Source organism: Protopterus annectens, chromosome 2.part2 (assembly GCF_019279795.1).
Source record: "Protopterus annectens isolate FY-2018-M chromosome 2.part2, PAN1.0, whole genome shotgun sequence".
NCBI classification, from domain to species: Eukaryota; Metazoa; Chordata; order Ceratodontiformes; family Protopteridae; genus Protopterus; species Protopterus annectens.
In genome coordinates this window covers 215,537,465-215,563,486 of record NC_056730.1, presented here as the reverse complement: position 1 = coordinate 215,563,486, position 26,022 = coordinate 215,537,465, and the positions used below count along the sequence as shown (strand labels likewise).

General features: G+C 37.5%; 1 protein-coding gene across 2 annotated transcripts in view; it reads right to left on the bottom strand.

Annotated features, from left to right (window-relative positions):
* Positions 1–25,777, bottom strand: part of LOC122795600 (C3a anaphylatoxin chemotactic receptor-like) — a 174,417-nt gene extending 148,640 nt beyond the window's left edge. The window contains exon 1 of one of the 2 annotated variants that reach the window (XM_044063864.1): positions 25,718–25,777. The gene's annotated coding sequence lies outside the window, so the exon portion shown is untranslated. Of the gene's footprint in view, positions 1–24,900; positions 25,082–25,717 lie in introns of those variants that run through there. The other variant, XM_044063863.1, reaches the window with a different exon arrangement.
* Between the last annotated feature and the right edge of the window lie 245 nt (positions 25,778–26,022).

Sequence of the window (26,022 nt, the reverse complement as noted above, 5' to 3'; positions counted from 1 at the left end):
CACTGAAGATGCTAATCCAAATTCCCCATAACCCCACATGCTACCTGCTTAAGGTGACACAGTAGGCAAACAAGGGGTAAGGGAATCAAACCCTGTATCACAGGAACTGCATTTCATAGCCTTAACTCTCTACACTGACAGGCAGACACCCAAAATCACCTGGCATCAAGCAATGTGTATCACTGAGTCAGAAAAGATTGAGCAGCCATTTTTTTTTTTAATCTGTGAAAGTGTGGTACACTCTGAAGTTTACCTTAACCAAGAGTCAGGTGAGAAGTTATTGATTAGTTCTCTAGAAGTTACACAAAAGTGAAAGTAGGACAGTGGATGTGTTTGTATTTGCATTTTGTCTGGCAGTTCACCACAAAGCTTTAATGCTATGCACTGTTATTAAAGTTCTATAATGTGGTCCAGGGTTTGTTTCCTTAATACTCAGTTTGCCTACTGTATAAATCTTAGCTAGTCCTTTACACAGTGCTTCCTGGTTACCACCAAATAAAGGCTTATGCCTAGTGAATTTGCCTAGTTAATGAAATAAAAAGAACCTCAGAAGTTCACTCAGCTTGTATAAACTGTCTCCTACAATTGAGAAATAAATAGCAGAACATGGCAGGAGATAAACTGTTAGCTGTTCAGGAATAATACTTCATACAGAGCTGCGATCCCAACTCTCTTAAGGGAATGTCATTTAATGGAACTTACTTTTTCATATGGATTATGGCTTTAAAAAGATCTAATGTTTCTTAAACTGTGTTACTACTGATCAGCAAGAAAATTCTGTTTGATCGTCACATTTCATATTTACAGGTATCCCTTAGGTTCACACATGTACCAGACAGATGGTGATGGGGAGAAGTAGATGGTGCTGTGACGACAAACTCTGCATTATGAAGCATTATGAGACATTCAGCTTACTTAAACATCTGTATATCCCTTGCTTAGATTTTCCAGTAACTATTGCACTGACTAACTACTATGAAAGGCCTGCAGTTCACTAAAGAGAAACATGGCAGCATCTGGACCAACCTTGTGGTCTTGTACTAAGGAAGCTCATTCTGCTTGTTCCAGTTCTGCAGTCACATATCCTTTGAACTCTTCATGATGTTCTGGAAGGTAATGATTACAGAAGGAGCTCTAACTCAGGCAGATCCAGATTCTGAAAAACATGAATGTTCTTCTAATATACCACCTTCCTATTCTCGGATTACTGTCCACTATACAGTTTAAAGTTATGAGATCAGATATAGACCAAGAAGTAGTTACACTATGCAATTTGTTTCTGTCTCGTGAAAGTCATGATACTATTCATAATATTATACAAGAAACAAACACGTGGTAATATTAATAAATGGCATATATTTGCGCATGTTGGACTTAACTTTGTTCAGTCACTTACTTGCCTGCTAATATAACTACAATTTTTAAGTCCGAATTTAGCAACTTGTTTACTGATAGCATAATCAAAGAGGTGTTACATCTAATAAACTTCTACAGACACTGAAATACACAAGTGAGCAGGAATTTGTGTGACAGTGTGTGTCTGGGGAGATCTACACAAACATGATAAAGTAATAGCTACTGATAACCCCGCCAAATTCAATCCTTAAGTTCAGAACTTTGCTTCAAATTAAGAAATGTTCCCTTTTCTCCATTATAGTTTTGTCAAAAACTTACCACAGTCTCATTTTTTACGGGTTTATATCAGAACATTGAATGAGGAAAACATCGAACATCATAACATTAAACTCTGAACATCGAAAGCTGATAACCGGGAAAGCGTAACATTTTGAAAACTAAACCTACTAATAGCAACGTTTGGCCATCTGCTCACCCGTGCAACCTGAAACTTAACCGTAGCAAACAAAACCACTCCTCTTTAATCATCACAACACCATCCAGCAAAGCAGCACACACCCATTCTTCCAGTACACAACACAAAGCATACAAACACTGCAAACTATTTCTTATGTGGGGGGCTTCGACCCCCACACCCCCCAATGTGGGGGGCTATGCCCCCCACACCTCCCACTACTTAAATATACCACCTCTGAGATTGCACCACAGTGGAGGTCAGGGTGTGTGAGTTTACTTAGGCCGACTATGACAGTCCAGGGTTTCCATTTTCGCAGTTGTACGCTTTTGAGGTTAGTTTTCGATATTTATCATTCAATGTAATGTCGTTTAATGTTTTCCTTGTTCGATGTTGTGATACAAACCCATTTTTTACAAACTCACTATGAGTGGACTATAACAATCAGCCCACAAAGACAGTTCAAATACTATTACACATTTTGTCAATTAACCCATACAGCAGGAGATGTCCAGCAAAATATTTTCTTTGCTACAATGATTACATGAATTCAGGAAGTATCTAGAGGATACAGTCAATGCTAGAATCTGTAACACAACATGACCTCCTTTCCAGAGCTGTCGTTCAGAAACTTAAGAATGATACATTATTATTAAATACAGAAAATGCAACTTTATTAGAATGGTTTAGGATTCTTAGGTAGTATTAATTCTAAGAAGGAATAGACATGTAACATAAAGCATAATTATGCCAGCCTGTATGCACCTGATGTAATGGGTGCAGCCAGACAATTGACTTTACTTGCTCTCAATTAATAAAATCCAACACTCCTACTAAATTATGCTGTAGTGACTGAGAAATGCATAACTGCTTAAATTAATGCACAGTTTTCACATACTCATATGCTGCACTTTACAGCTTAAGAAAAACAAAATAAATTGTTAGGCCCTTTTTAGCCCCTTGCTCTCTGCTATCTCTGACCCATATCTATTGCCATAATCTTCTGAACTATTTCAGAGTATATTTAAGATGGTGTGCTCATTCACATACAATATGATGTTATTGAACATCTCTGTTCTGTAATTTGTACCCAGAAGAATACAATATTCCATAGCTGTTAAAGAAATGCTTGTGCATAGTCACTGAAATCTTACAAAATATATTTATGGGATTACTGACTCATGTTATATCGAACGTTGCGATGTGACTCAATTTCAGATGTTGTTAAGTAGTTGGTAATATCTGCAATAACAGGAAGCACATGGTTCTGCAATTCTCTTCCTGGTGTATGGTAATGTAAATGGTTTCATTCACACAAACGGGGAATAACACTGTTACACATGAGGATTTATAGCATTAATCATAACAAGCTAGTGACAATGATTTACATACCATACTTATGGGGAAGGAGACTTTAATGTGAGCCTCAATCCAATGTTGGATAGGCAGCATTAAGTGTGGGTCCCATAATTCTGCCTGGCTTCCCCTCTGAACTCAATGGCAGGCATTTGGGTACCACTGAATATTTTGTTATACAGTATAGTCACCAGTGCTTTTTCAAGTTAAAAAACATAGTTGTTGCTTGCTATTGTAGTTTTAGCTGCTGTTATAATTGGAGTGTAAAGTGATGATAAACTGAAGCATAGCTGCAGAATTGTGAATCAGCCTGAGTGAAACATCGCTGCAGAAAATGATGAAGTTAGTATATATAGTTAGTGGAGGTGGGGGGCACAGCTCCGATAGTGAGTGGTGTGGGGAGTGTAGTCCCCCCACCTTGTTTGTTTTATATTGTATTTTACCAAAAACTTCAAAACAATAGATTTTAAACAATAGACCTGCATAGTTGCAACACCAATGACTAACTCTCTCCAGAAGACAATATGAACTCAAACTAAGTGGGGGGGTTTGCCCTCCACTTAGCCCCCTAGTGTGGGGGGCTGTGCCCCTCACACCCTCCCTAACTATATATACTAACTCGAGGATCGCACTACAGTAGGGAAAGGGCATATACCTTTTACTTGCCTTACAGTACTCTACACAGTGCCAAATATACTAACTGCAGTTCAGTGAAATGAGATTCAGTTTAATGAGTTTTCAGTAATTTGAGTTTTCAGCAAAGTGGTCAAGGTGAAATGAAATTCAGTGAAATGAGATTCAACAAAATGAAGTAGAACTGCTTTTTTATGCAAACTGTTTTGTAGTGTGATAGATGCAGAATATTTACTGCAGGCAAGTAGGACTGCCACAATAAGGTTATTTTCAAAGCCAAGGAGAAACTCTAGTAATCAATACAGCTATCATCCTATATCCCTTTTTCAATCTGAAACCAAACTACTTGCAAATATATTAGTGAGGCAATTAGAGCACTTTTTGCCTCAGCTGGTACATCAATCAAATCAAGAGTTCATAAAAGGGAGGTAAGAGGGTTTGGACTTGGTGTGGTTTGTTATTGTGCCCATACAGTTGTTTAATAAAATGTATTAAAAATGAAATGCAAGATCCCCGGGCAGCTCTGTGTTTAGACCTCCATAAAGCACTTAATATGTTAAATTGGTATTACTTATGACAGGTATTTATTCATGTTTGGCATATCAGATAAATATATTAAAATATGCCAAGTGTTATCGAAGGACCATTTAGCACACATGTCCATGAATGGAATGGAATCCACCAGCTTCTCTGTACAAACAGGCCTTAGAAAAGGGTGCGTCCTCTTGGCCCTGCTTTTTACATTACTGATTGAAACTTTTGCTTATTATTTGCAACAAGGTAAGCCCAGTCTTGGTATACCACAAAACAAACAATCAGACAAGGACATGTTAGCCAAATGCTATGCCTACAACAACTCAACAGCTGCAAATGGCGCATTATCCAAATAGGACACATATGTGTTAAAATAAGCTACTAAAATAATGAAGAAGGCCAAGGAAGAGTGGACGAATATGCTGGTAATACCACTGGAGGAGTGGGTAGGGTACTCTATTATGAAGGATGCATAACATTTAATATAACCCCCATTGGGTTCATAGGTTCATGGGTTCATAGGTGTTTATTAGGCTGACAGCCACAAGGGCCCTTTTAAGCCTAGCCATGCATACCAAATCTCTGACAAGTTCTGATACCCTTGATAAGTGCAAGCAGGGGCTTGGGAGATTAAACATTTACAAGCAGAGGCCAAGGAGATGAACCATTTACAGGTTGCCTGTGCCTATTAGAGACATAGGTGCCAAACCAGGAATACATTTCCTGTTCCCCATTCAATTGTCCATGTTGCACTTGAATTGGGTTAGAGAGGAACTCTGCTACACATGAATGGAGAGCCTGCTCCAGAGATAGGGCGGTCTCTGGGATACATACCTGTCTCTCCAGCAGGTCCTATTTATATCACAGGCAAGATTCAAGTCTTTTGTCCGGGTAATTCTGGTGCTGCTGTTTTTGTGGGTTGTGCAAGAGGTCCATCAGAGTGGGGTCTGACAATGCCCTGTATGCCAAGCATAGATCTCCCCTCAAAAGCTTGTAGGAGACAGAATACAGGGATAGGGCCTTGAGGTGGTCTGAATAGGACATTTTACTTAAACCCTGTATTCTTTTAGTGAGGAACCTCTGTGGATGTTCCAATTGTTGGACATTCCTGGTTAGATACATATGAAAGGGGGCATTGCACTCAAAGAGAGGTCTGATGAATGCAGAATACAGAGGGACAATGACTTCCTTGGACTTAGATGCCATACCTTTGTTTATAAGTTGTGCGACATAGAAATATTTCCTTACTACTGTAGGTCAAAGGCTAAATTACTATTTATGTGTGTCCCTAAGTCCCTGACAACTGGGTTAACTCTAAAGATGATGTTGTCAATATGATAGTTACCAGGGGTGGATCAATTCTTATAGGATACTATTAAGCATTTCTTGGTATTTACTTTTAGTCCATGACTCTGATACCAGTTGTTTGTCTGCATCCACCCTTCCAGGAGAACATATGTATTATTTGGGATTCAATGACAGCTCCTAATTTGCAGTCATCTGCAGATTTAGTCAGCTAGAGACCATTGACTTCAGAGAAGTAAATACTAAAAAGGAACAGTCCAAAGACTGATCCCTGAGGGATTCCACTTGTGACTGACCTCTTTGTAGAGGTGGACTCCCCAGTTCTAACTTTCTGGGTCCTGTCTGTGAGCCAGTTGGCTATCCACTGGGTGACATACAGGTTTGTACCTAACCTCTTGAGTTTGTCAGCAATGTCGGCTGAACTGAGTATTGTATCAAATTCCTAGGCCAAGTCAAGGTAGGTAGTGTGAACCATTTTGCCCTCATCCATTGCTTTGGTGACCTTCTCAAAGAAGTCCACCAGACTGAGTAAACATGACCTCCCCTTGATGAAACAAAACTAGGTTGAGCCCAGTGTCATAATTGCAATTCTATGTTCAATAATAGTTATAAATTGAAAGAAAGGTCCTTATGTAACCAATGAGCAAATTCTTAGCTACATATTTAAATAATCTTTGAGTTAACAAGCATCATAGATATACTTCAGTCCTTAATATTTATTTGTTTGTTTTTTATTTGCATAGCAAAACAATTTTAAATAATTTGTTATAGTAAAGTCCATAAGTACATAGGTCTAAAGAGTATTTAGCTTCTGTTACTTTGACAGAATGTCGACAAATCTATAAGTTATGGCTAACAGGGGGCACCACAAAGCATGCTGAGTGTATACTGAGATGAAATGTTGCCACTGTTATGCTATCTGATGAATTTTCTAAAACGGTTTGTATACTGCCCTGTTTTTTCCAATTTTTTACATATTATTATAAAAATGTTTTGTATTGTATTACTTGGTTTAGTCATCAAATTTCTTAATTTGAGGAGTTTGCTTCATTTGGATATTGTAGTTGCCATCTTTTGCATCCTGACTATGGCAGGTACAACGTGTCATTATAGACCCTTCCTTATGAGTATGTAGGGATTTATAAAATGGAACAGTGCTGTTTCCTTTTAAGGTTTTTACTACATTCTTATGAACAATGAGTTCAGTGCTAATGGTGCACTTTGTACTTTGAGTTTTAAAGTTAGTTCATGTTTTTTAATTACAGCTGATATTTTGTAATTTGATTTTTACATTTAGGATGATAACACTGATATTATTTCCTGTTTGGAAAATATCACTTATACTGCTCTGTGAAAGAGTCAGTCACGAATCAAGAAGTACAAGAAGCAACAACCAGACTACAGCAAAAGGACAGAGTTGTAGGAAAAGGACACTCCTCTGTGAGTGACTGCACAGTTCTACATTTAAACTGCACTACAATATATCTTATTAAACTGATGTATGGGTAAAATAAGCAGATGGGAGCAGGAAGTGTTCACATTCTGTCTCCAAGTCAAGAGTTTGTGGAGGAATTTCAATAAGACATTTCGGCAGAAACATAAACAATTATGGGAAGATGTGAGAGGTTACAGATGATTGTATGTGATAATGTGTCACAACCAAATACATGAGATGAGAAGCCAGTACATTGATATAAGCCTGCTTCACTGAGTGTCTATTAGAAAACAGCTAGCATGCTTAATGCACTATAGAGTCAGTAGAATGAAGGAATTGTGAAACACCCAGCTCCTGTAAGCCTACTAAAGGAGCGTGGGGCATGTCTTGGTATTGGACAGATCAGAACATTAGGGGGTCTAAGTAGAGGTGTCCCTAAAAGAAAGCTACATACCAATGCAGTGTACACCCTAACATGATTTGTAAAAATCAGTGTTGTCTGACCTATATGAATCAGTGACCAGTAGAATGGAATAAAGTGGAGAAGGCAGAGATTAAGGAAGAACAAGTGGAACGGTCATCTCAAATGGAGTATGCTAATAAAAAAATAAATGAATTAAACCCATAATCATGAAGAAAAAAAGGGGAACCCTGCATCCAAACATCTTTGCCTGACAAAATGGTATTACAAGAAGCTGACACCTTGTTCCTTTTCCGCACTGTTAGTTTCTTTCTGTGCTTATGGAAAACTGAATGTGGAAAATAAGAAATATGGAAAAGAATGATGTGCTTCATAAATTAAATAAAATAAAGAATGCAACAAATACAGCATGTCAATGAAAACGACTATGTGTGCACTTCATGTTTCTTGAAGGAATTACATTAGGGTGTTAGTTAATTCAATCATCCATTGCTGTTGAGGCCCATCCAGCTCCTATACTGACTCCACAGCCACAGAGTTTACCAGGCAAGTCAAGAAGAGAAGTAGAATATTAGGTCTTTGTCCCACCCCTCTTTAAATGACCACACCACACACATAAAGACATTTGACGACCTTTTATTAAACTGTATTATACAATGAACTATGTACACAAAAACCAACATTAATTATCTTCTTCAGTAATGATGATCTTTGGGCAGCGTCACCACTCACCCTGGATGAACTTTACCTCAAGGCAGTGTACCAACTCACCCTGATACCTTCTCCACTGGGGCAGCATACATATTCACCCACATAAAGAGGCAGCGTACCTTCTTACCTCATCACCATACCAAACCATAAACCAATAACCACCTTCTTTAGAGGGGGAACAGAAGAGGACAATCCTGTCCCTCTTCTCCGCCTCAAATTGCCCACATATTCCATCCATATATAAAGAGGAGGGTGGGAGGGCCACCAACGCATGCCAAATGTGCCTACTTCCTTTAATCCCAAACCCTTAGTATTGTCAGAAGTCCCACCTACTCCTACCTCATTTCCTTTTACATCTTCCTCTCTCCTTAACCCTTTCACCACCACAAACCCACTATCCTAACCAACTACAATCCTTACCTTCCTTTCTACCACTATACCTTCCCCACACCCCTTTACCCCCTTACTCGAGGGACCGGGACAACTTAGTTTGCCCCAAACTGCATTTGTTTTGCATCACTCAGATATCTACAGATAAGAAAGAGTTGTCAGTCTGCTTTCTACCTGTCTTAGGGGTACAAGACCTTAGAATTTTATACCATCTTCAAGATGTGGGAATGCCTGAAGAAAAAACAAAGGAAAGGAGAAATGTGCTACTTGTTTAGGAATGTATGTGTAAAACACAAAGTATTATTTGGTAAAAAATGGTGAGAGGAGATCTAGAAATGAATGATTACAGCAAGTGTTCCTTTTTTGCAGTTTAAATTTACTTAGATAAAGTATACTTTGCTACAACCTCTGTTCAAGGGAAGTTAGTTACATACAGAGAAAGGAATATTCAGCCTTTCAGAAAATGCATAAACTATATAGCAGGACAAACTACTAACTGTGCAGACATCAGGAATCCAAATGAATGAGACATTCCATGAGTCACTTAACAAATTATAGAATGTTTCGGTGACACCAAGTTCAGCATCCCAAGTTTACTAATGAAACTATACTTCACAAATAAAGCAATAAACTGTGTGTGTGTGTGTGTGTGTGTGTGTGTGTGTGTGTGTGTGTGTGTGTGTGTGTGTGTGTGTGTGCGTGTGTGTGTGTGTGTGTATGTGTGTGGATAAAACAAGAAAACTTCATTTCTTACACTGTAACTTGTACTTTGGCTATATAGCCTTCTTAGGTTGAAACAGATAAGAGTAGGCATGTTGTTAAACAAACAAAAGTCACTCTATAAATGTATTCTTGACTAAGTGTAAAAACAGGAAACAAGGAGCTTTAGTAAATTAACCACATGATAATTATTGGACCCAAATTCACATGACTTATTGAAACAAGAGTGATAAATGTTTAAATTCAACACATCAAAATCTTGAGGGATGAATAATTAATTTGTAATGGAATAATTATTTTGATATGCATAAAGTATTTCTGTTAATATTATATTGTTTGCATTTTTGTCCTTCCTCGTGCACACATTTTCTGTCAGTAAGGTGGTAAATGTACCACTCAGATTTAGTAATACATGTAAACTTAAGACTGGTAATTATATAAGAACAACCTGTCCCTTATTTCATAAGGAAGTAAAATTTAAAACTAAAGAGAATGATCAGATCCTCATAGTCTTTGTTCATATACAAATGCTTCTGCTTGCACTTTGGAATGCTTCAGTTTGCATCAACACTAACAATCTTATCTAAGAGTGGCACCAACTGCTTTACAATAATGTACTCTGAATATGTCACTATGTTTATGACAGTGCAAAAATATCAGTGAAACAGCATTAACATATAGAAAGTACAAGGGCATCATTTATAAAAGCTAAGAATACTCTCATAAATAATGCCATTGTGTTAATCTAAATGCATTCTTTTCTTTTCTTTTTTTTTTTTTTTTTGGCTGTCCAAATTAAGCACATAAACAACACAAACGCTATATGAGCACTATAAATCTGTGAAACTGACATTTTCACAAAACACAACCTTGACCTTGTAATTTCCATACAGCAACAATTAAAATCAAAGTAAACACATTTAATAAAAAGTAATGATTAAGACTAAAATAAAACATGCACTGAAAGAAATATACTGTGTGAAATGAGGGTGAAAGTCTCAGAGATGGGGTGTTGGATCACCTGAAAAAGTTTGGGAGATTGCATAAGACTGCAGGTATAAATATGTGAGAAAAAGGTATGTTAAAAATGGACCAATAAGGCTAATGTGACAGTGTTGCAGTAGGAAACTATCAAGATGTTTCTTGTCACTGAAAGTGACCACCATTAAACTTACAATTTCATCATTACTACCTCCTTGGTTGTGTATTATCTAGAGTGGCTTAGACATGGACTGTGTTTGTAGTCCTCTATACTTATTTCAGTTTCATGAGTTCCTTTCAAAAATATAATTTTTTTTTGGATGGTAGTAACCATAACGCATGCATGCACACACACACACACACACACACACTCACACACACACACACACACACACACACACACACACACACACACACACACACACACGCACACACGCACACATGCACACACGCACACACACAGACAAGGAAAGCATCCAGGCTTCATACAGACAGTAATCAGAAATCAAAACTGGATCCCAGACCTTGGTGGTCTGAGGCAGAGGTCTGAACTATAGAGTTGTCATGATGCCCATTTTAATATGCTGCTTAAGGGGAAAGGGTATCCCTGAGGGATACAAAAAGGCTTAATTACTGAAAATAAAGTGTCACTACAGTGGAGATTATATGCGAGCATGCCACATTTGTTACTGTGTGCATTTCCTGGAATATGATGCTGCGGGGTATCTGTTGATAGTCTCTTTTTTTTTCTTCTTCTTCTTTTTCCCAGATGAAGAGGTCCCTACATAGCCTAAACAGGTTTAAAGATAATCCATCAGGCTTCAGCTTCTTGCAGAGTTTGGAAGTTTACATGACTTTATTATTTACAACAGTTTTTCATTTCCTTTGGCAGTGCTATTATCAGCATAATCTGCAGTATGTTAAAAAAGGAAGTACAAAACGACTTCAGATGCAAACTGCTTGCATTTTATTTCTATTCTCCTATGACACTTTTAACAGTTTATCATGTATTTATTCCCTCACGGTGAAGCTTTCCTTATGTGGCTTGCTCATCCTGATATTCCAGTACTTGAAACTTCTCTGCCTGATGTCCACCAGTGATGCTTTGAAACAGGTTGCACATTCTGGTACTTATTGTTATGTGTACTGGTTTTGCTAGCAGTCATGGTAGCATACTGCTTTTTTTTAACTTCCTATGTTATTTGTTCCACCAGCAGTGGAGAAATATTCAGTTATTAATTATTTAGTAACCTCTCAGCAACATTTGCAGTATATGTAGTATTGTCATTGGTCTGACTCATATCTGTTAATAATGTTGTAGCTGTTAGTGGTGTTACTAAATTCTCAGCGTGTACTACATTGCCTGATTCTTTAAAATGATTAATAAGGCTTATTCTGATCTTGAGTTATTGACCCATTTTAGTTGTATACCATATAGCAATGGTATTACATTGGTACCTGGCATCTATCCATGTCACTGGACCTAGAAGAGTTTGAAATCTTTCCATCAGCTGTCGTCATGCTATTTCAGAATTATAATTTGGTGATTCTATAATAACTGCACTGCAACAGAAGTTTACAGCACCTGTCAGCTGTGTAATCTCTAGTTCTCAAATCAGATTGTAGCACAAAAGTCCCCAAAGAAACCCACAGCTTTGGGCAGACAGCTGGATGCTTGGGTGTAAAAACAATAGCTTTTTCCTCAATCAGTTGAAGACAAAGAAAAGTTCTTGGTGAGTTCAAGCTAAGTATGCCTGAGCATTAATAGGTTATCAAGGTACTAATATACTTTAAGCTGAATTCTGTTTTACAGTCTGAAAGAGCAATCAGCAGGGTCAGGAGGATGACATGAGTGAAGTGCAAAGAGTGGATTCCAGAAATTCCGAAGTTGCCCACTCATTGTACCAAAGGACATGTAATGATGCATCTGTGATGCATTGTAGAGACTGCACATACACATCAGAAGGGAGAAAGAACTATGACTGACATGCACTGAAGTGTCTGTGCATACCTGGGAGGTGTGTGGTTGAAAACAATCAAAATATGAGATAACTGGGAAGGGGCAGACACTGGTACAGAGGTGGTAGCAGAATAATTTCTTAGATCCAAACCCTGGACCTTATAAAAAAACTATTTGCATTAGGCAATGCTTTGTTTGAAACCACATACTTTCTAGATGTTTCCAAAGAATGAAGGAGGAAGCATGAAGAGTATAAAAAGGAACTTATTCCAAATTTCCAGCAGCCTCTGTTTGCTACGGAACACCTTGTGGACATGTGTTAAGGGAATCTACCATTCACGGGATTAGCAGATAATTTAAACTCCCTCATTGCTTTAGCTAACATAGTTCTGGCAGACAGCACCAAAATTAAGTCTCTAATCATAAAAAAAAGTTCAAGGAAATACAACATTTGATACCAAAAGCTGTCTTCTTTGAATATGTGACTGTTATTAGTGTTATACATATCCAGGAAATATAGGCCAGGGTGAACCAGTGTCAAATGTTCTTGATATAGATTCAAATAAACTGGGAGATTCCTACAATCATCACTGGCATCAAATATTTTTGATATGAATCAGGATAAACTGAACATTCTGAATAATCATCACCAGAGAAACAATTTAAGATTAGCAGGATTACCAGAAGATAACAAAGAAGGGAAATTACAGACTTTTCTGCAAAAAAAATCTGCCTAAATTGTTTACTGTGAAAATGGAAAAGGATGAAACAACTGAAATGAAACCTGCATTTCCTTGTCACATCCCGCTTGCAGCACCTAAAAAGGTGAAAGTGAAGTGTCTATGCCCTGCTGAAAACATTGTCAAAAATTCTAATCACAAGAAAGTGAAAGATGGCAAAGCTTAAAAAAGCATCTTAAGAAATCATCTCTGATGATTTTACCTGAAAAAGAGATTTTATAGGAAGTCAGTAAACTATGTGAATTGCTCACTTGGGTTAAACTGGAGGTGTCACATGTATAGCACACAAAGAAGGGCCACAAGGAAACCAAGCAGGCCTTCACAGACCTTAGGGCATGTAGGGTATCTGCCAAAAGGAAAAGAAACACAATAGAAGTTGAAACATATGTTAAAATGGAAAATAAGTCATCCATTTTGCAATGAAGCTAACATTTATAAGGAGAGGCACCTTACAGTACCATTATCAAATTTCTGAATTATCTTTGGAAAACTAATATACAAAGTGCCATGCAGTTTGCTAGAAAAGTTTTTGGGGATTAATGCCTACTTGCAAAATATATGTAAGGTGTGCAAGTGTTTATCCACTTTTAAATCTGTTTATGAGATCTGTCTTAGAGCATCAGTTTAATTTATAGACAAGTACCCTTCCACTTTGTAAACTCTGCCTAATGGATTACAAATTTCCTTCTTGGATGCAAATGTGCAGTCAAAGAGCTGAATTGTTTGCAATTGTTTTTTGTAAGACACCTGTATATTATTGCCAGTTTAGGGTTTTTAAAAGTATGGCTTGCTGGACATAACATACATTTGAATTTTCCCTATTTAATGCATACAGAGTGCAGTGACTATTTAATACATGTGCTGGGGATGACAAACAAAACTGCCAAAATGGATACTCTGGCATTTTCAGTGGCATGTGCTATAGACTGATTACCCTGTTTTTTTTTCTTTTTTATTATCATGGCTTCGTATTATTATTATTATTATTATTGTTATTATTATTATTATTATTATTATTATTATTATTATTATTATTATTATATTCATTTTCTTACTACTTGCTGACTGGGATAATCCCACCTTTTCAGAGGAGTCAAAACATTCATATACATTTCGCAAAGATAACTAATTATGCTAAATTAAAGGCCATATAGCAGTGCAACAATATAACAGCAACCCTGAAGTAAATAAAAATAAAATGATTGCAGTTCAGCTGCATGCAGAATTTCATTGAGAGATAGTTAAGTGATAAGGACTGCATAAGATGAAGTGAGAAAAAATCATAGGAAGATATCAAGGGAGTAAGAATGTGAGAGACATTCAAGGAGAGAAAGAGAGTGAGTGAGACAGAGAGACAGAGGGGGAGCAGCAGATGGTACAGTCAAGGATTCATTAAACTGCAATAAAGCAAAAGGGCCTCTCTGAGACAGATGTCTGGTGTCAAAGCCATGGCCTCAAGCTCAATGCCAAAAAGTGCATTGTCATCCCCTTTGGTAAAAATTCTGTACCCATGAACTACCACATAGGCGGTAGTCTACTTAACACCGAAAGTGTGATAAGAGACCTTGGGACACAGGTGGACAGTAGTCTCTCCTTTGATAATCACATTGCCACAGTGGTCAGGAAATTCTTCTATGTGGCACACCTCATCACAAAAGGTTTCTCATCCAGAAAAAAAGAGGTAATTGTTCCCCTCTATTCATCACTCATTAGACCCATTATAGAGTACAACGCCCCTTTTGGTATGTACCTCACAAGACATCTACAACAACTGGAAAGGCTGCAAAAATACCTCACAAAGAGGATTACTGGCCTCAAACAGATGCCTTACGCATACTGACTCAAAAAACTCCAGCTTTACTCTGTCGCATATCGACTACTCAGAGGCGACCTCTACCTAACATACAAAGCTATGTCAAACCCAGAGGTGTTGGACATGCTCCACTTAAAGAAATCCCAATCCCTCTGAGCTACACGCTCTAGGGACCTAAACCTTGTCACCACAATAAACAGAGCATGCTGGAGGGATAGATCCTGTCCCAAAGACTTCCCATACTCTGGAACAGACTACCTATCTATGTCAAACAGAGCTCCTCATTAGCACTCTTCAAGAAAAATCTTGATGATTGGATGGGTAATAGGAAATTCACCCCGGGGATCACTTTTGTGGTTCTGCTTGACAGGGGCACAGGAAAATTATTTCCTTGGGTGGCAAAAGCCAGGGTACCTTTTTGGCTAGGCTTGTATAGGCCCTAGGGCCAATAGCCTAGTACCTACCTATGAACCTATTTAGTAGTATGAAAAGGCACAGAACAAGTAAAGTCCTGACTGTTGATATTAGACTAGTTTTTTTTTTTTCTTATGTGGTAAGTAACAGTCTGGGACTTGTATTTGTTTTAAAGCAGATCTAGGCCAATCACTGCGCAGCTAAGTATCTAAGAATATTACCTCCCTCCCACCCTGTTGAAGATGTGTTCTTAAGTCAAATGCATTTGTCACTGTCTAGCCCACATGATATTTTAACAGTATAGTTTATTCTTTCTCCTTCTTTATTGATGAGTTATTAACCACATGATTATCTTTTTATGAAGACTTTCCAATTAAGCTATTTAAATAAATGTGTCCTCCTATTGTATTCCTAACAGCCAAAATACAGAGTGTTCACCAGCCCAACTGGTGTTTCTGTTTTAAAGTTGGTGGCTATTGAACTGCCTGTCTTTACTATATTTTTTTTCTTTGATAGTTCCTCCTGGTTTCACCTTAGATATTCATACTAGTGGAACAAGATGGTAAATTCCTCCCCTTTTGACTGCATTTTCTTTTCTCATCTCTATAGCTAAGCCCTGGATAACATGCAAGGTCAGCCTACTAAGTTCACCTTATTTGCCACCAATTAGCAATAGGTCTCCTAAGACAGTGTACAAACTGTCTGATTCTCACAGAAAAGTATCTTATACTCAACACTAAGGACAGGTTGACAGACAAGATCAGACAGGAGTCCCTGTGGACTATGATGTTTGCAAATGACATTGTGATCTGTAGTGAGAGTAGGGAACAGGGGGAGGAGACCCTGGAGAGGTGGAAATATGCTCTAGAGAGAAGAGGAATGAAGGTCAGCAGGACTAAGACAGAATATGTGTGTGTGTGAATGAGAGGGAGGATAGAGGAATGGTGAGGATGCAGGGAGTAGAGGTGGTGAAGGTAGATGAGTTTAAATACTTGGGATCAACAGTTCAGAGTAATGGTGAGTGTGGAAGAGAGGTGAAGAAGAGAGTACAGGCAGGATGGAGTGGGTGGAGAAGACTGTCAGGAGTAATTTGTGACAGATGAGTACCAGTAAGAGTGAAAGGGAAGGTCTACAAGATGGTAGTGAGACCAGCCATGTTATATGGGTTGGAGACAGTGGCATTGACAAAAAGGCAGGAGTCAGAGAGCTTGACATGGCAGAGTTGTTAAGATTTGCACTGGGTGTGATGAAGATGGACATGATTAGGAATAAGTATATCAGAGGGTCAGCCCAGGTTGGAAGGATTGGAGACAAAGCCAGAGAGGCAAGATTACGTTGGTTTGTACATGTGCTGAGGAGGGATGCATAGTATATTGGGAAATAGATGCTAAGGAGGAAGCTGCCAGGTAACAGGAAAAGAGGAAGGCCTAAGATAAGGTTTATGGATGTGGTGAGAGAGGACATGCAGGTGGATGGTGTGACAGAGCAAGATGCAGAGGACAGGAAGGAAAGGAAACAGTTGATCCGCTGTGGCGACCCCTAACAGGAGCAGCCGAAAGAAGAAGAAGACTCAACACTAATAATTCCATCAATGAGCTTGTACATACCTAATTAATCTAGAGGCTTCTCCCTCACCTATACATGTGTCCTGTGAAATTCATATACTTTCATAATGATGCTTCTCTAACTGCACCACAATATCATATGCTGAGGCTGGAAAACAGTCACTTCCAGAGCCTTCTAGGAATAAGATTTATTCACAGTAAAAATCAGGTCACTTATCCAGCTTTCTGCATAACTCCCACTCATAAAGAGTCGCTGTGAGCTAAAACATGCATGAACTAGCACTTTGTACTACAATAAAAATATTTTAGTAAGAGGTGACTCTTTTGTCAGGTACACCGACTCATCTCCCACAAGGCTGGACAATTAGAGGGTTACAGTGATTTGTCTCTTGGGTACCAGGGTTTATAATGCTACAGTGATTCTAAGGACCATAACCTTTGACAGATATGACTACAGTATGGTAGGGTTACATGTAGGAGTGAATGACTTCAGACACAGAACCCTGAGGAATATGTGGGTAGACACATCAGAACTTTAAGGTGTGTTGCAAATGTAAGACACTGGTCCTAAATGGAATCTTTCCTTCACCTTGAAAGATGTCTAGATAAAAGAAAAGATAATTAGCTTTAAAAAATAACAGGTTAGATAGTTGTTATCATTCTAAGGGGATCCCAGTACATGTCAACATGGGATTAGATAAATGACAGACATTCCTGCATAACTAATATATCAGTGCCAAAGTCAGACAGTGTTACAGTGAATTTCCTTAATACCAGAAATCTAAACAAATAATTACCTGATCTTGAATATCAAGGCCAAGTGACTAACAGAGGCTGGAAGCTCTATCTCTTTGCAGAGTGCTTTCTAGACTTTTTGATTGGAGATCTCTGTCTTACTTACCACAGCATTAGGGAACTGAAGGTTCTGGAACTCCTGTTTGTTTGCAAGTCCAATATTTCCAGCAATAGTAGAACCAGGGACACAAATCTTCACTAACAGATAAACAAAAGATGGTGCAGGGACAGATATGTAACTGAGCACCTCCCAAATCTATGGAATAAACTTCCTGTACATGCTGATCGGTCCAACTCACTATCTTCCTTTAAACATAAACTAGATGAGTGGATGGGTATCCACAAATTAGCTATGAAATTGACCCTTGTGTCCCTCCTGGAAAAAGGGGGTGCTGACAGAAGGAGGGTACTGGCAAGACAAGAATGATAATGAGACTCAGTGGCTGAAATATGTATGAATCGAGAAATGAATGTATCTAGTTGTAGGACTACATAAGTCAGAAGGTTCAAGATGGATTGAAAAACACACTGACTGCACACCACAGAAATGAATGTATCTAGTTGTAGGACTACATAAGTCAGAAGGTTCAAGATGGATTGAAAAACACACTGACTGCACACCACAGAAATGAATGTATCTAGTTGTAGGACTACATAAGTCAGAAGGTTCAAGATGGATTGAAAAACACACTGACTGCACACCACAGAAATGAATGTATCTAGTTGTAGGACTACATAAGTCAGAAGGTTCAAGATGGATTGAAAAACACACTGACTGCACACCACAGAAATGAATGTATCTAGTTGTAGGACTACATAAGTCAGAAGGTTCAAGATGGATTGAAAACACACTGACTGCACACCACAGAAATGAATGTATCTAGTTGTAGGACTACATAAATCAGAAGGTTCAAGATGGATTGAAAAACACACTGACTGCACACCACAGAAATGAATGTATCTAGTTGTAGGACTACATAAGTCAGAAGGTTCAAGATGGATTGAAAAACACACTGACTACACACCACAGAAATGAATGTATCTAGTTTTAGGACTACATACGTCAGAAGGTTCAAGATGGATTGAAAAACACACTGACTGCACACCACAGAAATTAATGTATCTAGTTGTAGGACTACATAAGTCAGAAGGTTCAAGATGGATTGAAAAACACACTGACTGCACACCACAGAAATGAATGTATCTAGTTGTAGGACTACATAAGTCAGAAGGTTCAAGATGGATTGAAAACACACTGACTGCACACCACAGAAATGAATGTATCTAGTTGTAGGACTACATAAGTCAGAAGGTTCAAGATGGATTGAAAAACACACTGACTGCACACCACAGAAATGAATGTATCTAGTTGTAGGACTACATAAGTCAGAAGGTTCAAGATGGATTGAAAAACACACTGACTGCACACCACAGAAATGAATGTATCTAGTTGTAGGACTACATAAATCAGAAGGTTCAAGATGGATTGAAAAACACACTGACTGCACACCACAGAAATGAATGTATCTAGTTGTAGGACTACATAAGTCAGAAGGTTCAAGATGGATTGAAAAACACACTGACTGCACACCACAGAAATGAATGTATCTAGTTGTAGGACTACATAAGTCAGAAGGTTCAAGATGGATTGAAAAACACACTGACTGCACACCACAGAAATGAATGTATCTAGTTGTAGGACTACATAAGTCAGAAGGTTCAAGATGGATTGAAAAACACACTGACTGCACACCACAGAAATGAATGTATCTAGTTGTAGGACTACATAAGTCAGAAGGTTCAAGATGGATTGAAAAACACACTGACTGCACACCATGCAAGGTACAAAGTTTCATTAAATGCTACAGTGGAAGGATAGCTATGTGGCTTTGTGTGGTCTGAGAAGTGGTAGGCTGAGCATCTTGCTTTCTTCAGTGTAAGATCTACGTTTGAGTATATGGGCACCGTTGGTGGAGGTTTCTGTAAATGAATGATTACATAGCTTCTGCTATGTGCCTATCATCCTTAATATAGATATGTTAGCTAAGAAATTGATAAGCTGTAAAATCAGTGTAACTTGTATGTGGGCATAGTGTGGTTTCAAAACTTAAAAGCAAAATATTGCGACTATTAGGAAGTAAGGCAAACTGTGGACCCTCTCCTCAACATCAGTAATCAAACAGACAAAATAATTTCCCACTTACTATCCCCAGCATCCCATAAATCTATGAAGTTCTAAACTAGAATGCATGCTACCACTACTCAGCATGTACTCCATCTGTACTTGTCAAGAACTTCAAACCACAGAATTAAAGATACGCAAATCTGCTCTCTTAGCTGACCAAAGAAAACACCATTGTGAAGTACTTTATGTAATCCACTGGCTGGCAATACAGACAGAGCTATTCTTTGTCTGGGCACACTAATATTCACAATTTTTAAAACAGGATACTGAACACATCTCAAAAGGAAACTATATCTGCAATACCAAAGTTACATACTTAGAAACAACCAAGAAAAAGATCTTAACCTTTCCATCCCAAGATTTAAACTAGCCATAGGAGACAAAGCATTCTCTAGAACAAGACTTGCATTGTAGAATCATCTTTTAATGATGTTAAGTGAAATAGTGTGGTAGAAGTGTACCAAAATGCTTTAAAAGACTTCCTCTTTGAAGAAGTCAAATGCTCATGCTTTTGTGATACAGGTTATTGAATTCAAATTACATTCTTGTATAACTATAGATATATATATATATATATATATATATATATATATATATATATATATATATATATTTATATATATTAATAACTGTGTTAATTCATGTGTATATAATTTCATAGCATGTTTGCAGTGTTTTCCTAACATTTTGTCAGCGTTCATCTTTTCTTTCATCTTAAAAACAACTTGTCTTGCTTAGTTGTGGCTTACTGTAATTATTCTGTTAGTGTACCTGGTCATGGCTGAAAACGGTCAATAGAATAGCCCACCTACCCAGTAAACAAATTGAAAATAAATAAAAAAATGTTCACTATAAAATGTAGAGTAGATGTTGTATAACTGTCTATAAGTTACTTCTTACAAAATATTCTCACAACAAGAGATGGTTATAAATAAGCCCCCCAAAGAAGTGTCATATAGATGTTTTGTTTTATTCTATTCATATGATCATTGGTACAAATTCCTATCCACAATGCCACTGCATTACACGTTGAATCCAATTATTGTAAAACACCTAATCAGATAATGACTAATATTATCATTTATGCTGTTGGGGAGGGTGAGAGTGAATGGTCAGTGACAGCATGCCCACCCTGGAGTGAAGGGAGGCATCTTGTTTTTTCCAGTGGCATCATGAAGAACTTGGCAAGCTCCACAGTACAAGCAGATTGCATCTTGGCCTGGACATTTCACATACACACAGATGACATCCACATCCTGAAAAAAATATGATAAGAACTCAGCAACGCAAAAATAACAAAAAAGCTGTTTATTCAAACAAAGCTTTCAGGTAAAAAACCCTTCATCAGTGTATAAAAGCAGCACATCTTTTGCTGGTGACTGTTACATTTATGGACTGAGCTTTTTCTTCACTGCTTTGGTTTATTTGTTATCCACATCCTGAAGGCAGCCATAGCAGAGCTTGCAAAACTGCCAAGGATGAAGTATGCTCCATGGTAGAAGCATGATGCTACACCATTGCCCTTGATCTACTCTCTGACATCAGAAATGGGTCAAGTAGAGCCTGGTGGAGACTAAGCTGAGTTCAGCTGACCTAGTAAATGAGAAGAAAAGGAAGTGGTGGCTGATGGCCAGCTGTGGGGAGTATCAGAGATGATACCATATGAGTAATCCTCAAGTATTTTTGTCAACATTCATGTAAATGGAGCTTACGATGTCTGGCCCCCATGTCCTTGATGGATAAGTTCCTGACTGAATCCCAGACGGTCCATATTCAGCTAGTGGCAGGAGTGCAGGAGAGATTGGAGTGAATGGCTAATGCAAGATTTCCTGGGGTAAAGGGTGCTATTCCAGGTCACTGCATTCATTGATGGCACATGTAGGAGTGGAGATATTTCTCCTCCAACAAGGACAAAGTTGTATAGTGGTTCACCTTGTGGGAGGTTGCTTGTGACTCATAGTATGCATGCATGCATCTCCCAATAGCAGCAATTGTGGAGCATGCAAGTTGCTGAGGGGACAGGAGTAGGATAACCTGTAGCACTTACAGACCTACTCTTTAACACCTGACTCTCACCTCCATGAGGGAAGAAATAGGCCAGAGGGATCTTGCCCTGATAGATACAAGAATTGGTTAACTGAGTGTAAGAATAGTAAGTTACTGGGCAGATCCTGTGTACCCACACAAAAAAAATACCAGTGAAAGATTATTGTCTAGTGTGAAATAATGTCATCAAAGTGGCAATGAAGTTCACTTATAATACATAATTCCTAGGAATTAAAAGACAAAGGTTAGTGAAATACCCCAATGAGCTATGGGAGACTATAACCCAGTGAGCGAGTTTTTCCCATATCATAAACAAATGTTTCTAGTATTAAAGACCATAACTCAGACAAGCTTATAGATACCTTATCAGCGTGTTCCTCCTTCCCTTTCTATGGCTTAATTTGACATAAAGTATATTGTCAGAGTAAATACAAAGAGGGCATTGAGAACATACAATCTATTCACTTATTTCCATCTGTTGACCTGAGATAGCTGAACTAAGCTAATAACCTCTTTTTAGCAGTGACCTGAGCAAAAAAGCTCCAGTTTATTGACCAATTACAAACAACTACAAAACTGACAATATTTTACATTATAGTGCATAAACAAGATGCTTCTTTTTCAATATAATATGGTTGCAATCCTTTGATATGAGGTTAGGTAAAACAGCGAGAGGTATTGAAAACAGTAAACAGACTATGAAAATGGTATGTTTTAACATATGACAAATCAGCACACTATTTAGTTCAAACAGAACACTGAACATGAGGTGAGGACTACAGACAGCGTAATTAACATTCAACCAAACCACAAAATCATTTCAGAAGTTGCTTATCTAAACCTGCACCATAACATGGTGTAGAATTTACCCCGTATAATGAATGGGCAAGGTCAAAGTTGCAACTCGACCTAGTTACCTAAATTAATATATGATTTTAGTAGAATTCCTAGACAAATTCATGTCATTGTTTGCTAGCCCATGCAGTGGCTCATGACAAAGTCATAAAAAGACTATTTTAATCTATTTATTTATTTGCTTATTTATTTGTTTATTTATTTATGTATTTATGTATTTATTTATTTATTTATTCATTTATTATTTTTAAATTATTCAATGCCACAAAACCAAATCTCAGAGATAATGACCGATAACTTGCCAAATAAATGATAAAATAGCTAATACACAACTGACAATGTATACAGCACCTTGAGGTTGTGATAACCGTTAACTTCGTAACCCTGACTGTTTTCCAGAATATAAGCACTTTTAATGGGGGGCACACCATAATGTGAAAGCAGTGCAATATGGGAGTCCCATGTGATGCAGTTTTGTCTTATAAGAATATTACAGCAGTTGCTAAACTGCTAGCTGTTATATGACTACCACAATTGTTTCCCAATACACAAGTAGGAAAGTGTTCATTTGCAGAGGAATCTAAACCAAAGTGTGACACTTGCTATGGAAATTAGAAATGCGAAAAGGAGCAGCCTGAGTACATCCAACACAATAAAATATTATTGCCTTACAAAATAAAACGTATTTTAAGATTCACATTCAGTTAATATTCTGTTACAAATTTTAGACTTGTTCAGCATAAAATGTTTTGTAATTGGCTCCATTCCATGAAAAGCAAAAAATGATATGGATTCATCATTTAAATATACTATCATGCTGAACCAATAATTGCATTTTAGGTGGAATACTAGTTTTGTCTGCTTACATGGATATTTTATCTTGTTAGCATGCTATTCAAAATATTTAACTTTTTCTGTCTTTTAAATAGAACATGAAAATGTCTTCTGCACTGTATTTGTTTACACATGCACAAACGCACGCACACACACGCACACACACACACACACACACACACACACACACACACACACACACACACACACACACACACACAGAGACAAACACACATAACAGATTCTTGTACATATATTGTAGTTTCTCCTATTAATAACTGATTCCAAAAAGTCTAAAAATATAATTTATTCACAAAAGAACAATAGCATGATTACCAGAGCCATCACACAATAGTAACAAAAAGTGCATGCTGGGGCACTCCCCCTGCCACCTCCATGTGGGTCAGTTACACTCCCTTTGCCCAATACATTAATAACTTCAGATTTACTCAGTCATTGGGAAAAGAGAAAACACCCTGCTAGGACAAACACTAGCCATGTGAACCATGATCTTGCAGCCTCAGTAAAGTATCAGTAAAGCAATGGTGGAAATGTAATATATTGGAGAGTAGATTGGGAAGTAGCAGTCAAGGAAGTAGACATCAAACACTATAGAAAAAATACAAATACTACAGATATGTCTATATGTATATATAAAACATGCATAATAAATGCAGATGAAAATCTACAGGGAACATTTTGAAACACTGTCAGATTAAATGGCTTGTTCAGCAGAGATTAAAGGATTCAAACTCAGAACTACAGAAAAAAGCTTCTCAGCAGTTCTTCGCTTGATCTTCTCTGCTTTATTGCTAGGCTAGAACAAATAACACAAATAAAGAAGAAATCATAAATAAATGAATCGTCCCTCTACTCCATGAAAGGGTAGAGCAAACTCTCCTTAATTTGAAGAGGGGATAATAGTTATAAAAAGATCTGGTGACAGCTAGCGGGCGGTTAAATGAATAATGATGTACAAAGCTAAGTCACAGATAGTGGCTGATGTTGTCCATCATTGAGGGAAAGTTGTATATTCAAAAGTGCAACCTTTTTGGACATCCATAACTGTTGGAAGAGACTGCACAATAACCAACCAACCTTCTACCTTATGAATTCTAAATAATTATATACTTGCACTATAGTCCTTGTGCTGATTGCACACTTATTGCCTAAGCAGACACATTCACCAAAGAAAGAAAATAGCTAACAGATACTTACTGGCATTCTTACAAGATCAGAGAATAATGTTTCTGGCAATATTTTCTAAACCAAGAAACAAACAGAATAAGAGGACTATTTATATAGATGCATATTAATACTGGCCTTAAAGCAAGAAGCAGTTTTGCTCTTATAATAAGACTGGCAGCATAAACTTATAATCACAGTTAAACACCTACCGCAGTACTGGAAACCTGCAGGACAATCTGAAGCAGTATCTGTTTGGAATCAGAATTGAAGAGAATGATTCAGTGGTATGTATACCAATTGAAAAAAAAAGTAATGTACTGGATATTGTCCCCTGAAATTTTGTTATCCTGTGCAATGAAATATTTCATTACTTCTGCCCATGATATAAAGAGACAGCCATTTCAGTACTTCTGAGAGTAAAAAAAAAATGTTAAGTTCTTGTGTTTTTCACAAAGAAAACCACAATTATGCACTTCCTTGTTTTCATCCTGTCATGACTGATAAGGACCTGTATATGTAATGGTTGAGTGTAATGCTGCTTTACTGAAAACTATTAATTTGTGGATATCCAGTTAAAGGCTGTTGTCTCCTCTATAAATCTAGGATACAGATGTGGATACAGATGTGTTTCTCAGCTACTGGTTGCATATACTCAAGATGTCACTGAAAACATTTTAAAAATTCTCTTGAAATTAAAATAGGTAAAATGAATACATTTTTAAGGCTCTGTGCTAATTGTCAAAAGAAATTTAGAGATTAATCTCCACAAATTGTTGGGACTTTCAAGTACTATCGGCCTGTTTTTTTTTTTTCTCTCTCTTTTTTGTGCCCCTCATAGTCCTTGATATTTACTGACAAGAGCTGCAGTAGTGTAACATTTTATTAACCAGGACAGTTTACCCAAATGCTTCTGTAAAAACATCAAACTATACAACACTAACAAAGATATTCAGAAAGGTATTCTCAAAACAAGGAATTGCATTTAAAAGTGACTAACGTAGATAAGTACTGTTAAATATACCTTACCTTTTTTTAGCTACTGTTCCAGAAGATTAAATGAGTTTTTTTGCTCAGTTTTCAGTTTCCAGACAAAATGATTTCACCCTACTTGTGTTCCTTTTTTCTACTCAGAACTTGCCATGTCAGCATCACCACACTGTATGACTTAGAAACTTTTCATCACTAATTAACATTATGGTCTATTTTTATTCAGTGTTTATCACATTGTCAGTATGCATTGTGCTTCATTAAAGATTCATTCAACTTCCCTTTCTCTCTCTCTCTGTATAGATATATACATATATATATATATATATATATATATATATATA